This window comes from Apteryx mantelli, chromosome 11, assembly GCF_036417845.1.
Source record: "Apteryx mantelli isolate bAptMan1 chromosome 11, bAptMan1.hap1, whole genome shotgun sequence".
In the NCBI taxonomy this organism is placed as follows: domain Eukaryota; kingdom Metazoa; phylum Chordata; class Aves; order Apterygiformes; family Apterygidae; genus Apteryx; species Apteryx mantelli.
The window spans coordinates 13,234,355-13,249,024 of NC_089988.1; the positions used below are offsets into that span (position 1 = coordinate 13,234,355).

At 53.7% G+C, this 14,670-nt stretch overlaps 1 long non-coding RNA gene across 1 annotated transcript; it reads right to left on the reverse strand.

The window, feature by feature from the left end:
• Positions 1 to 1,479: 1,479 nt before the first annotated feature.
• On the reverse strand, positions 1,480 to 3,622 carry LOC136993121 (uncharacterized). The gene is made up of 2 exons (XR_010885355.1): positions 3,390 to 3,622; positions 1,480 to 2,138 (listed from the first exon to the last, which is right to left on the reverse strand). It is a non-coding gene; the product is annotated as an uncharacterized lncRNA (long non-coding RNA).
• Between the last annotated feature and the right edge of the window lie 11,048 nt (positions 3,623 to 14,670).

The window sequence follows — 14,670 nt, forward strand, 5'->3', positions numbered from 1 at the left end:
CAAACTCACTCTGTTTCTTGTAGAAACCCCCACCTTTCCTCTGTCCTTTTCAGCTCCCTTTCTGCAGCTCTGTTTACACTGGCTGAGGGTGCCATGTGGAGCAGGGTCCTCTGCCCATGGACTCCAGAGGAGTCAGTCCTGCTCTGCTGGGGGGTGTAAATGGAGGTGTCAAACTGAGCCTGCTATGTGGTGGGATACCTGGGGATGGGAGGTGGGAGCAGGGGACTTGGTCCAGGTACCAGTGGGAAGTTTCTTTGTTTCCCATGATGAGAGCTGAATACGGCTATGTCTGAAGGAGAAGACCCTTGTGAAGGATTCATCTCCCCCAGCCTTGCCTCTTCATCAGAGGTGTCTGTATCTGAATCAGCCACACCAGCTGCCACTCCAGCAAGGCAGAGAAACAGTCAAGCGAAGGCAGGGGGTGACCTGACCCTTTCTAGATGTCTCTGTCCCAATGGGATAGACCCTGCCCTCACACCCATTTGCCATGTGCGCCCTTCCTGCAGGCACTGCAGAGAGAATGGGAAGTGACTGTTACCGTTCTCGTTCTTACCGAGGAGGCACGGGGCCTTCTCCCCAGGCCCCGGACCATCACCACACAGACACCAATATGAGGAGTGGCAAAATGGCGTTTAATGAGGCGCGTCCTGCTCTTTTATAATGCTGTAAAGCCCCGCCTTCTTCTCCGGCAGCAGTGCTCCGCCCGTTACAACCTTCCCATGTTCCGCCCCGCAGTGCTTCCCTGCTCATCCTTTTTCCTCCACATCTCCCCCTCTCCCATCAACGTTGTTTCGTTATATCGAGCGGGACGCAACAAAACACGCGGAAGTGCGGCGTGTCTCGACGGGACCGCCATCGGGTGGTTCCTTGCATTAGTAGCTTCGTGAGCGGAGCTGTGTGCTGCCTCCCCTTCTTCCGCTTCTTAACGCAGGCGGTGTCCTTGTCTTCGTCGGTTCAGGGAAAACCTTAAAGGCATAGGCGGGATTGCTCATTTCCAACAGACTATATTCCCCCCCTCCAAAGCCCAGCCATTCCTCCAGAAGTTCTCCTTCTTGTTGTCGAGCAATCCAGACTTGGCCCGCTACTTTCAGCAAGGCTTTCTTAACGCAGCTCAGTATTACACACAAGCATAAGCCTATAATTATGAGGATTAGCAAAATGCGCAAGCCTTCAGCGAGCAGTCCTATTAGCCACTGTGGTAGATTGCCAAACAGGTTAGTTAGCCATTCGTCTAATGGCGTTTATTGTGGGCTGCGTGCAAGCTTACATACAGGTGCACTTCGTTTCCACCCCTAGGCTGCGCGTCACACCGCGTGATCTTCCGCTACGCCTAGTCTACCGCTTCTCATGCAAATATCTTGTCTAGAACCTCTTTTTCCTGTACTATTAATTGATATACTCTATGCTCATGTCTATCAAGCAGTTAAGCCGTACATGCCGTAAGCAATAATTCAGAATTAGCAAGCCGCAGCATATCGCTATTACTACTGTGAGTGCTATCAAGCCTAGTGTTATAAGCCATTTCTAATCAAACCATGACAAGATCCACGCCCCTGTGTTGACTTGTTCCCCGTCAGGAAAGTCTCTGTCGGCCCCGCCTCGGGGTTGAACGGGATGCAGTAGTGAGCTGCTCTGTGCGCCTGTGCTCATCTCCTCCAGTATGACTCTGCGGTCCCCGGAATCATGAAGCCGGCGATAAGCATCAATGCAGCCATGCAGCAGCATCCCGTCTGGCGTCACCCTGTTCAGGATGGAATCTCACCAAGAATGATTAGTTACACCCCAGACCCTCCCGTACGTGCATTTAGGTCAGGTTTTATGCATTTCATTGGAACCCATCTTATCTGCTCCTCCCGTTTTACCGCAGCATACCCTCTTCCCTGTGATATCCACAAGAGAAGCAACGCTGTGGTCCCTTTCTCATCTGGTCCACCGCTGTGACAAGAGCCTGCGCTGCTGCTGTTCCCTGATTCTGTTTTTGCAGTACCGTGCGGATGACAACCGAAAGTGGTGTTCCTTTAGGGATCGTTTTCAGGATGTCCTGCGTCATGGCGTCACTCTGCTGCCAGAGGCACTCCGTCATGACCGGACCCTGGGCCTCAGGGGGCAAGTCTGACTCTGCAATGGCCCGCTGGAGCCTGTCACAGAATTCAGTGAAGCTCTCTGCGTGTGTCTGTTTTATCTTTGTCCAGGGTGGCTCTACCTTTACTAGCTTCCCGAGTTCTTCATACACGGCCTTTGGGTCGATGGGCGTCCATTCTATGAGCCCTCCGGGCGCCAGGCGTACCGGCAGCGCCGACGGCGTTTCAGGGGGTGCCGTGAGTTTAAGACCCCGTAATGTCACCGCCCCCGCTGATAGTTGCCAATCTGGCAGGTATAACTCGGCTCGGGGCTTTTCGCCACTGGAATCGTCCTGGGATCGTGTGTCGGCCAGTCGCTGCAGCATCCGCTGTTGTTTTTGTACTTCTCTCTCCAGCCTCCGCATGAGCCGCAGCACCTGCTCTAGTCCTATCTCCACATCCTCCTCCACCTCCTCCGCTCTCACGCCTCCCTCGCGCTCCCCCCCCCCGATAGACTTCTTGAAACCGCCTTGTAACGCTGTCCATCTCATCCTCGCTCACCCGTTCCCTCCCACTGGCTCGTCTCGTACTATCGAAGGTGACTCTCCTCCGCCCTCTTTCTCTGTCCCTGGCGCCATCTTTGGCCGCTGACTCGCCCTGATTCCAGCTCTTATCAGGTACCATGAGTGCCCCGGGGAGCCACTCATTCGGTGTTCGTATTCTCCCTCGCTCATTCTCTCGCTCATTCTCTCGCTCATTCTCTCGCTCATTCCCTCGCTCATTCTCTCGCTCATTCTCCCCCCTTTCTCCTTCCCCCTCGGGCTCACTGGGCGCGACAGGGCAAGGTTGTCCTGCTCTGTCTGCCTGTCGCAACTCGTCCCAGGGGTAGTGTGGTGGAGGGGCACGCGAAGCCTCTTCTCCCAGCCCGGCTGGCATCACCAAACCTCCGTCCCGTTGTTCCTCCCCTTGCTCTTCGACCCGCTCCTCTCCCCGCTCTGGCGCCGTCTCCTCCGCCGCTCCCTCTATCTCCGTCGACCCCACGCGTATCCCACTCCCTCTAAGTGCCTCTCTAGCCGCCTTCCACGTCTCCCGTTCCTCCCTCGCTCTCCGCAGGAGCATTCTTATCAGCCCCCACACCTTTAACTCCCTCGCGGATCCCCCGTTCATCGGGGACTCCGCCAGCGCTGCTGTGCATTGCAGCCACAGTTCCTCCCGCAGAATCTCCATAGGAGAAGTAATCGCTCCCTCCTTTACGAGCCTCTCTACACACGCTCGTATCGCGCCCGCCTTCAGCGGCGCCCGCCATTCCTTGGCGCAGGCCATCACTGCCTTACATATGGCCTCCATGGTTCCGGATCCGGATCCCTTCCTCACGCTCCCGGCACCTGCACCAGCCGAGCCGCCTCCTCGGTATCACGTCGGGGTCACCACTTGTTACCGTTCTCGTTCTTACCGAGGAGGCACGCGGCCTTCTCCCCAGGCCCCGGACCATCACCACACAGACACCAATATGAGGAGTGGCAAAATGGCGTTTAATGAAGCGTGTCCTGCTCTTTTATAATGCTGTAAAGCCCCGCCTTCTTCTCTGGCAGCAGTGCTCCGCCCGTTACAACCTTCCCATGTTCCGCCCCGCAGTGCCTCCCTGCTCATCCTTTTTCCTCCACAAGTGACTAGCTCTGATGCACACATCCCGCAGCAGATTATGTCCACCGCGTATGTGGAAGGGCTGTTCAACATTTGGAAACCCCTTTTTCTCTGCAAAATGATCACTGTAGGAGTTTGAGGATACATATAAATATATACGTATATATGTGTGTATATATATACACACACACACACATATATATTTATTATATATATACACATATATATGTATGGTGGTGTACACACACACACACACACATATACATATGTGTATTTTAGATGCCTCTTTCTCATCGTGGGAGCATTCTTTGAGGGGGTAGAAATCTTTGGCATTTCAATTGCTCTCAGCATGAGCCCTTGTGCATCCCAAGAGCAAAAAAGAACTCGCTGTGACTTTATATAGGGTCACAGGACCTGGTCTGTCCATGAGTCTTGCCCCTCACTCCCCAGCGCTTGCACCTCACTCGGATGAAGGACAACCACACTACCAAGTTCCTCTAAGAAAGAAACTGGACTGAGCTGGGAGCAGAGGAGTTCAGTGTCACAGTGAAGATTTCCAAATTCTTCACTCTCAGCCCTGGTGTGGAGAGAATGATGAAGAGTGTGACAAGGTTTCTGACTCACATGACCAGACCAGGGACTCTCAGATCTTACAGAAGTGCTCCAGGGAAGCTGTGCTTTTCCAGAGGGCAGCTTGCAGCTTGACAACACAGCCCCGAGAAGCAGTCAAGGGTCCTAAAGATGGACTCTCCTGAAATGAGAGTCAGCTCATTCCCCAACCTCATGAAATGCATTGCCAGGAGCCTCACAGGTTGTAAGGGGATTGGGGCTTCTCACTGCTAGGAAGGGAACACCATGCAGGACACACAGGGCCGGTGTCTTAACTGCAGCTGAACACCCCCAAAAGGTCTGAGAGAAACCTCAGCAAGTCCCTTCAACCCCACCCCAGCCTACAGACAGCACCACCATCACCTTCTTGGCCTCGTGAGGGTTTCCCTGACCTGCTCCTTAGAACCTGCAAGCACAGAGATGCCCCTGGAAAGAACCCTGCCTGTGGGGGGTTTGTAGAGGGCAGGAATGAGCACACAGAGGGTGGGAGGGGGTCTGTGAGCACTGACCAGGAAAAGACATTGGGACAGAGAAAGAGTTGCCGGCAGGGACAGCTCCAGGCAGCGGAGATGGGCAGGCAATGAGAGGGAAATGCCAACAGAAACATTATGGGTGGATGGAGTTGATCAAGTCATGGTCAGGCCCTGCAGTGCCGACACCTCCCTCAGGGAGCTCAGGTCTCCCCTGCAGAAACCTCCCAGTAGCAGGGCACTGCCCAGGGCCATCCCCATGGTTGCAGGTGCTAAGGAGCAGGTCAGGCAAACCCAGATGAGGCCAGCAAAGGGGAAGCTGGTGCTGTCTATAGACTAAGGGGTCTAAGGAAGGGACTTTCAGAAGTTCCTAGCAGACACATTGGCTGCTCCTGGAAACTATTAATGAGTCTCAGTCTGTTGTCCAAGCCTGACAGCTCCCTTTCCATTTTCCCCTTGCCAGGTGGTAGGAAATGTAAAGCACCATATCAAGAAATTGGCTTCTCTTTCAGGAAATCCCTGCCTTCGCTTTCCTTTTGAAAAGTCCCTTCAGAAATGTCCTGTGCGTGAGCTGGAGCTATGAGCAGCCCTGACCCACACAGCACCCTCTCAGCAGGACAATGAACCTGCCCTGACAGAGGCCTCTCCTCCCACCCAGAGCTTCTCCTGGCAGCGATGTGGGGAGCTCCATGGGCAGGCTGAGTGCTCAACCTTGCAGGTGGAAGAGTCAATTTGCCAGGAACACAGCACCCTGGGGAACAGGAACACTGCTCCAACTTACAGCCCTGCAGAGACCTGTGTGCACAACCCGGCTTCACACCCCTGCAGCTTCCTTGGGAAAAGGTAGTAGGATGCCCTGTCCCTGAGATTGTATAGGAGAGAATCCCTACTCTGAAGCACCTCTTCCTCCCCTGCAAAGGAGAAGCCAGGAGAGAGAAGCTAAAAATCCTATCAGTGATGCAATGGGATGAGTTCAGATGACCCCTCCACGAACCTCAGTAGCATTGCCCTGCAGCCAGAGACTTACTGCGTCAAGGGCTGTGAAAATTTCTCCCACAAGGAGCTCTCCTCTCTCCTCTCACTCCACACTGCCTTGCACTTCTCTCTGCCTTGTCTCATCTCATGTCAGCAGCAGCAGGCAGTGCCCAGAACCCTGCTGCTCTTTGCAGAGGAGCTGCTTCTTCACACAGCTGTGTCTGGGCAGTGCTGCCCGGCTGCCATGAGCTCCCTCCATCCCTGCAGCCTGGCCCCACTCAGAAGCAGAGGCCCAGCTGAGCTCATGAATTTCTCTGTCCCTTGTGCTCCCTCCTCCTGGGAAATGTTCACTCCAATAAACTAAACTAATCACTCATGGTCACCCTCTAAACACTGAAGAAAGAGTGATTCCAGCATTGCAATTTGTCTCATCAGAGGATGGTTATCTATGAGAGGTGGAAACATCCCCCTCTGGAAGCCCCTATTCCTATCCCTTCACTAAGCAGGAACCGAGGCAGGGACAAGAAGGGAGTCCATTTACCCATGTTTCAGGTGTTGATTCAGATTCATAAACACACAGGAGGTGGGATTCCCTTTGCCAAACCTGAAGTGAGCACAACAGAGGTGTCTGCATGGGAGCTCCTTGTCTAAGCTCCCGTTGTAATCCCTGGAGATGGAGGGTGGGAGTCAGCTGGTCACACACAAACACCTGGGGACATTGGAAGAGACAGAGGTGGTCCCAGGCAAGTGCCAGTGACTGCTTCTTCTGACGGAGCAACTATGACACCCCCAAACTTCTAGAGCCTGAGGTGGGGGCCAGGTGGGGAATGGCCTTGGCCATCTGAAATGACCCTAGATGCCTACTGCAACTAGAGCTCCACTCACTATGAAGCTGAGACACAAGCAGATCTGTACAATGCAAACACTGAATGCAATTCAGTGCAGACACTGGATTCAGTGACATAAAGATAGGCCATAGGCAGGGCCATGGCTGATGCCTGGAGTGTCCAGCACAATCCCAGGTCTCTAGCAAATACAGCATGGGACCTACAGGAAAGGCATGTCCTTTTGGAGTGGTTGCTGGGAAAGCACCCCAGGGCCTCTCAGGTTTCCTAACAGTGCCCAAACAACTGAATCCCACCACTGCCTTTAGGCCAAGTCCATCCCGTCTGCATCCAACAGTGTTGCATAGATGGGAGGCACATCACGCCAAGGTCTCTGCTCTAGTCTCTGCACTCTCAAACACTTCCAGCTTTTCTCTGCATGAACAACTTCTCATCTCCAGATCATGTGAACAGGACTGCTAGTGGAGTCCACAGGCTGGTTGGATCCCAGGACATCCAGGCCCAGGGAATTTTTCAGTGGCCCATGTCCTGCCTGGAGATTGGTTCACCTCTGTCACAGACCCCAAGGTGCTACAAGTCAGCTCAGGCAGCCAACCTCTCTCCTGGCATCCCTGCACAGTCCAGTTCTGTTTCTTGCTGGCCTTGGGCACTGCAGGCTTTGCTCTCTCAGTGGGAAGCTCATTCCACCATTACATTGCCATCTGCTATCTATGACAGCATGTCTCTGCTCTGAGGTGGGGCCATTGCACACACAGTGTCCTTGGCCCTTGGTAACATCTTTCACCTTGACTGGTCTGTGCTCTGTGCCACAGCTGAGGCTCTGCAATCCAAATATACACAAGTGAATGCAGCCTGGGGCATAGGCACGAGCAGACGGAGATGCACAAGGGAGATAAGGGCGATGCTTTCCTGGATCTGGAAATTGCAAATAAGGAGGAAGTGATCAGGGATAGGATAGTGTCAGCCCTGCCTACAGTGACCACGAGAAAGTGGAGTCCCAGATCTTGAGGGGAGTGAGGAAGGACAGTAGTAGAGTACAGACCCTGGACTTGAGAGGAGCAAACTTTGGCCTGTTCAAGGGACTGCTGGGGGGGAACCCTTGGTGTGCAGGAAGAACCTGAGGTGAGGGGGGTTTCTTTTGCTTCTTTTTTGGGAACAATTTCCTGTTGTGTAGAAGGAAAGACTAGTACCCAGGATGGATGTCCATGCATCTGTTCTGCATCTTCCTTAGTCCTGGCATTTCTATGTATATAGGGACAGATGCAAGGCCCCCTGTACTTCCTTTTCCTCCTTTGGAAAACTCATCTGATTGATAGCAGTACAGCTTCTTGTCTCCAGTGTCTTGCTGGCCAACTCCTTTGCTCACAGCAATCAATGCACTGCGCTCAGTTCCTGCTCCGCTCCAAGAGTGATGCAATATTTGGGACCCTTCTGGTCCTTTGCAGAAGCACAAAATAGTTGAGGTTGAGGTACCTCTGGAGATCATCTAGTCCAACTCCCCTGCTCAAGCAGTCACCTGGAGCACGTTGCACAGGATCGCATCCAGGTGGGTTTTGAATATCGCCAGAGAAGGAGACTCCACCACCTCTCGGGGCAACCTGTTCCAGTCCTTTGTCACCCTTACAGAAAAGAAGTTTTTCCTCATATTCAGATGGAACTTCCTGTGTTCCAGTTTGTGCCCATTGTCTCTCGTTCTATCACTGGGCACCACCGAAAAGAGTCTGGTCCCATCCTCTCGACACCCTCCCTTCAGATACTTGTACACGTTGATAAGATCCCCTCTCAACTGTCTCTTCTCCAGGCTAAACAGGCCCAGCTCTCTCAGTCTTTCCTCATAAGAGAGATGCTCCAGTCCCCTAATCATCTTTGTAGCCCTTCGCTGGACTTGCTCCAGCAGTGCCACATCCCTCTTGTACTGGGGAGCCCAGAACTGCACACAGTACTCCAGATGGGGGCCTCAGCAGGGCTGAGGAGAGGGGGAGGATCACCTCCCTCGACCTGCTGGCAACACTCTTTCTGATGCACCCCAGGATACCAGTGGCCTTCTTGGCCACAAGGGCACATTGCTGCCTCATGCTTAACTTGGTGTCCACCAGCACTCCCAGGTCCTTCTCAGCAGAGCTGCTTTCCAGCAGGTCAGTCCCCAGCCTGTACTGGTGCATGGGGTTATTCCTCCCTAGGTGCACTTGCCTTTGTTGAACTTCATGAGGTTCCTCTCCACCCACCTCTCCAGCCTATCCAGGTCTCTCTGAATGGCAGCACAGCCCTCTGGGGAATCAGCCACTCCTCCCAGTTTTGAATCCTCAGCAAGTTTGCTGAGGGTGCACTCTGTCCCTTCATCCAGGTCACTGATGAAGAAGGTGAACAAGACTGGACCCAGTCCAGAGTCCTGGGGGACACTGCTAGCTCCAGGCCTCCAATGAGACTCTGCGCTGCTGATTACAATGCTCTGAGGCCTGCCATTCAGCCACTTCTCAGTCCACCTCACTGTCTGCTCATCTATCCCGCACTTCCTGAGCTTGCCTATGAGGCCAAGCACAGTCCCCAGGGTGCAGGATCCAGAGATGGTGTGAGGGACTGAAGAACCACCTCTCAGCCCATCTGTGTGGGCAGGGATGCGACTGGGGTTGTGGCTCACCAATGAACCTCACAGCTGCCTCCAGCAACGATGCTTCAGGGTTCTCCAAGTACAACAGGCTCTAGTGCAGGTACTGCTCTGCTCTGCTGCTGTCTCTCAGCAGCTGGAGACAGCACAAAGCCATGGGGTTGGTACCAAGCCTCCCCAGAAGGCCAGGCCTGTCCCTCCTTGCAGGACCAGCCTCCTCTTCCTTCCTGTTCATGACTCCAAGCTAGAAGCTGTGTGGTACCGAGGTTCAGAGGGAGCAGAGGACACAGTGTGTGTTTCCTGAGAGGCCTGCAGAGCAGCAGAGACTGGGAGATGCCACCACAGCCAGGGCAGGAAACCCTGTGTCCCCCTCATCTTGGCAAGGCTCACAGCCTTTCCCAGCCCGGAATGAGGAGATGCAGCTTGGGTCTTTCCCTCGCAGAAGGCAGAGGCAGCTCTGCCTTGTCCTTGGGGACACAGGAAGATGGACCTCACAGTGACATGCAGTCAAAGGGACACTTGTCAGCAGCCCTTGCCCTGCTGCTCCGGCTCACCCAAGGGATGTCACCATTGCTTCCCAAAATCACTGGTCCAAACCTGGGCCACTCCTTGGATCTGGTCATTCATGTGGAGGAAGAGTGGGACCAGGCTCCTCTGCACATGCTGCTTCATGCCCTGTTTGTTCTTCCCCACCACAATCTCCATCAGGTCTTTGCAGAGGAGGATGGAGAGCTCTCGCACGGGGCTGTCTTCCTGTGGGCAGGGAGGAGAGGAGGGGAGGCCTCAGCAATGACTCCAGGAAGCGGGCATGAGAAGAGGGTTTGCCATTGGGAGGCCTCGTCCTCTCCAGGCACAACTGTCCCACACCCCGGCCAGAGGTCAGAGCTGGAGGACAAGCCACAGCAGAGGCAGCCTGGAGAATGAGGGTTGTCGGCAGCAGCAGGGCAAGCTTCCCTGGCCTCTGTCTCCCTCTGCCTCTGGAGGGAACTTTCTGGATTTCCCTAAGATTCCATCAGGGCCCCCTCGCAGGAGAGGATGACAGAAGGGGACAGCCCTGCGACACGGCCTCTCCCTCACTCTCTAGCCTGCTCCTGCCTCTTTGTTCATCTCTGCCCCAGGCCAGGCAAGCACCACATGGAGTCAAGCATGAGACAGAGCAGCTGAGGGCAGGGAGGGGGCTGGTTTGATCTAGTCCCACAGCCCAGGACACCGAGGCCAGCACAGGGAATGGCCTGAGAACAGGGCAAAAGGTTTCCTGACGGGCAGCAGGGCCTGTGGCAGGAGGTGCAAATTGACATGGCAATGGACACACAGGCAAAGGGACACACAGCACCCATAGCCACGCATACACACCCCTGGACACGCCAGGAGAGCCCCTGCCTCTCCCACCAGCCGTCCATCATCAAAGCTGGCAGAAGCTTCTCAGCCAGCTGCAGAGCAATGGGGCTGGAGCCCTTCTGGCGCAGGGGGCTGAGGATGTTTCTCAGCAACATCAGGCTTCCCACACGCATGTCCCTGCCAGCATCCTGCAGCCACTCCAGGATGTCTGGGAGCAGGCTCTGCATTCTCCTTGCCTGTGTGAAACACACAACTTCCTTTCAGTGAAGCAAGGCCAGACCCCCCTGCCAAAAGTGCTCTGGGTGCTGACTTCCCATGAGGGCTCAGTGTCCGGGGCCAGGGCTCTGCACACACCCACGGCACAGAGGCTGCAGTGCAGGGCAGAGATCTCCCAGGGGGCCCTCAGCACTCTATGGCCTCTGTTTGGAGGAAGGCTGCTGCCTCGAGGCCCAGGAGCAGCCGGCTACGTTAGCCTGAGCCTGTGCTCTGGCTCATCGTCCCTCTTGTAGCGTGACTTTGGCCGCAGCGCTCCCATGACTGAGGCTGTTTGGAGCTGGCTTGCTTGGTGCTGGGCCTGGATCTCTGCCTAGCATAGCCGAGACGTGCCAGCAGCAGGAGCTCTTCCTGGTGGGCTCTGGTGCCTTTGTGCTTGTGCAGCACAGCCAAGCGCCTGGCATGAAAGACTCAGGGCAGATGAACACCTCCTGTCAAGCCCCAGGCTGCCAGCATGACTTCACCCAGCTGCCCCCTGCTCACCATCTCAGGTCTCTGCGACAGGCTCATGAAGCCTCCGAATGCCAGCCCACGCATCTTCAGGCTCTGACTTTGGACATAGCTCTGGAGGAGCGGCAGGACGGCATCATCTATATGGGAAAGGTCAGGGCAATCCAGCAGCTGAAATGCACACAACAATGAAAGACTGGCAGAGCTGGCAGGACTGCGTGTACTCAGCAGCCCTGGATCCCACCCACCTTTCAGGGCCTCAGGTGAGCAGGCAAACCTCTTCTGGGATTGCTCTGCCCCCTCTAGCCATTTCCCCCCAGCACAGGGCAAGGCAGGCCAAGGCAGTGCTTAGCACACAGCACTTGGCACGCAGCTACAGCAGCCGGTGGCATTTGCTCACGGAGGGCTGCTCTTTCCCTACCACACTTTGCCATTGGAAAGCCAGGGTCAGTCATCATCAGGTTCCTTTTGGTGGGAGACCAGACAAACACCCTTCCTACCTGGAAGTCATGGCCTTCCCACACATCCCCTTTCCTGACCCCTTTGGATTCCTCTCCCCCGGGCCCTTCCCATGTTCTTCTGTGCATCTTGCACCTTTCCTGGGGCTCTGTCCTTGGTGGCACTGCAGGCAGACGGTCCCCAATGCTCTCAGGGTTGGGAGTCCAGGCCCCACAGGAGGGCACTCCAGCTCTCCGGGAGGGACCACTCCTGCGAGGGACCCCCTCCCACAACTCCTAACACCAACTGCTCCCCCAGGAGCTCTCAAAGATGAGCAGCAACAGGGCAGGGAGCTCCCATGTCCATTTTGCTGTGCGAGCCCTTGCCACAAGTGCTGAGGCTGCAGCCTCTTTCTTGGAGAACTGGGGTCCCCCTTCACCCACAAGGAAGGACATTGTGCAGGGCACCCCGAATTCAGGGAAGAGGTGCTGGGGGAGAGCAGGGTGGAAAGGGCTGTACCTGGCCCTGCATGGTTAGAATTGGAAGAAGATGTCTATCCATTGCCTACAAAAATTGTTGTAAAACTTAAAAAAAACTTTACCCATGCTTTAAAAAAGCAAAACAGCTAGTCTCATGTGAACTCAAACAGAAACTTCTCTGGGGTGACTATTAAAATTGAGAATTTTGTTCAGTATAGAAGCAATTCTCCTTTTTCAAACCCTTGAGCTTTGTGTTCTTTGAATTTCATACTTGAACCTATTTAAGCCCAGAAGCTTCTTGTCGTACCTACAGGTGTTTATTTTGACAAAGGCACCTATGTGCATTCTAGTCTGACAGCCTAGAACATCTTCTGAGAAATTGAACTCTACTTGCATCTTGTATTGTGACCAACCAATCAGTTCCTACCATGGAAGAAGGTTCGGGGAAGAACGTAGGCTGTGATGGACCACAGCTGCCGCAAAAAAAGCAGAATTTATCTCAGCACAAAGGGAACCAGAGGGTGTCCTTTGTTTTAGGCCACCCTCCAGACTCATGCAAACACCTGAAGGCTGGAAATAAATCCTTGCTGGAGCAGAAATAATTATCGGCAGAGGGAATGTGCACCCCACCTGAGCTGCAACTGGACTAGCAAGCCTTGCTGGTTTGAACCACTGGTTTGCTACTTTCCCAGAGAAATGCAATTTGGTAATGGAACACATTTGAAGAGCAAAGAACTGCAAACATGGTGTACTTCAAACAAAGATCAGTAGACCTTTCGCCTATGGTATCAACCTCCAAGTAATGGGGTAATAGAAAGACGGAGTGGACAGCAGAAACAACAGCTGCACAAGAGTGACTCTTCTCTCATACAATACTTCAAAGTGGGGATCCCACTTGTGAGAAGTTGTAAGGTGGCTAAATAAGTGACAAACTCTTATGGGAAGGCCCATAGATAAGGGGTTTGTGTCAGTAGCTGCATGAATTCCTGTTAAAACAGAAATAAAACCCCATCAAAGTCCTGGAGGTGAGGTTGTGGTTAAACATCCAGCTCAGGGATCGGTCTGGGTGACTGCTCTTTTCCCATGGAAAAGGAGCATGGGATGCTGTAGACAATGAAGGCAGTAAGTTAACCATTAGTGAGGTCTGGGTTATGTCCAAGACCTAGGTGTTTTCTCTTGCAGGGAGATGGGGTGTTACCTGCTAACCGTGGGAACATTGATAACTGGAAAACACACCTGAAACGTGTCTCTAACAGGTTCTGCCTTTTCACGTTGCCCATGGGACAACTCGGGTATTGAAGATCAGTCACAAGCCATCTTCAAAACTGTAGTTATAAGAGAAACACCATCTGTAATAGCACGAGGTCAAGGACTGATTGTAGGCAATCATGTTACACTAACCCTAAGAGCTAAAGTTAGTCTAAATGTCGCTCTGTGTAATGACACACTGGATGGGAAGCTGCACGTGGTTCTGACAACAGAGTGAGATGGGTACTCCAGACATGGAAGGCAACAAAAGCCATTGTAATGGGACCTATGTTTTTGACCAAATCACCACGCAGACTTCTGGTTAACTTCTCATATGACTGAACAAACGATGTCTTCTTTTGCACCATTTAATACATCAGTATCACTTGGAGTAACCTTGCATCAACTAAACAGCTTTTTCAAACAGAACACCAAGGTTCCTCAACATTGGTTGGAAACTGGAAAATGGTTAGAGGAAAGGAAAGGAACAATAATATATGATACAATGGACGTATTTGGTTAGTGAAAGTGTCCAGCGACAGAGCAGCCTGCCCTGAGTTAACACACATACAAACAGGTTTTCATTTCTTCCTCCCTGCAAGCACACAATTGTTCTTTTGCTCTTCTTGAGAGACGTCCCTATTCTCCAGAGAGCTTTCCCCAGGTCAGTGTGTCCATGCTGGCCTGCCCAGCCAACCTGCACCCCTCCACTGTGCTCCCTGGGCTGCCGGTGGTGCTCTGCAGGGCCAGCAGGCTGTGGGGCCCTGGGGTGACTCCACACTGGCTGTGCTGGTCAACGTAGAGCCAGCTGGCCCAGCATCACTGCACCTGACGACCCCCTCCCCAGGCATCTGTGGCTGTGGAAGATGCTCAGAGCAATCACAAGGCATTTCCAATGGCTCAGGATGGGGTCAGGTGTGTCGTTAGATCCAGCCATGGTTTTCATTGTAGGTGACATGAATCACTCCTGAGGCTGCCTTCCCTGTGCCTGAGGAGTCCCCACTGCCTCTCCTGAGATTGCAGAACCCTGATTTGGTTCATTCTTTGGTTGAGGCCCTTCACTATGGGTGACTCCACTTGGTTTTGGGAGTCTCCACTCACTGCCCATCCCAGGCAAATCCGGTCCCTGGAGATCCCCTGTGCTCACCTGGTGGCTCCATATTGCCTTCCAGAAGGATGGGCATCTGTCACCAGCCCTCTAATATTTGAGACAGTCCCCAGCAGATACCTCTTGAG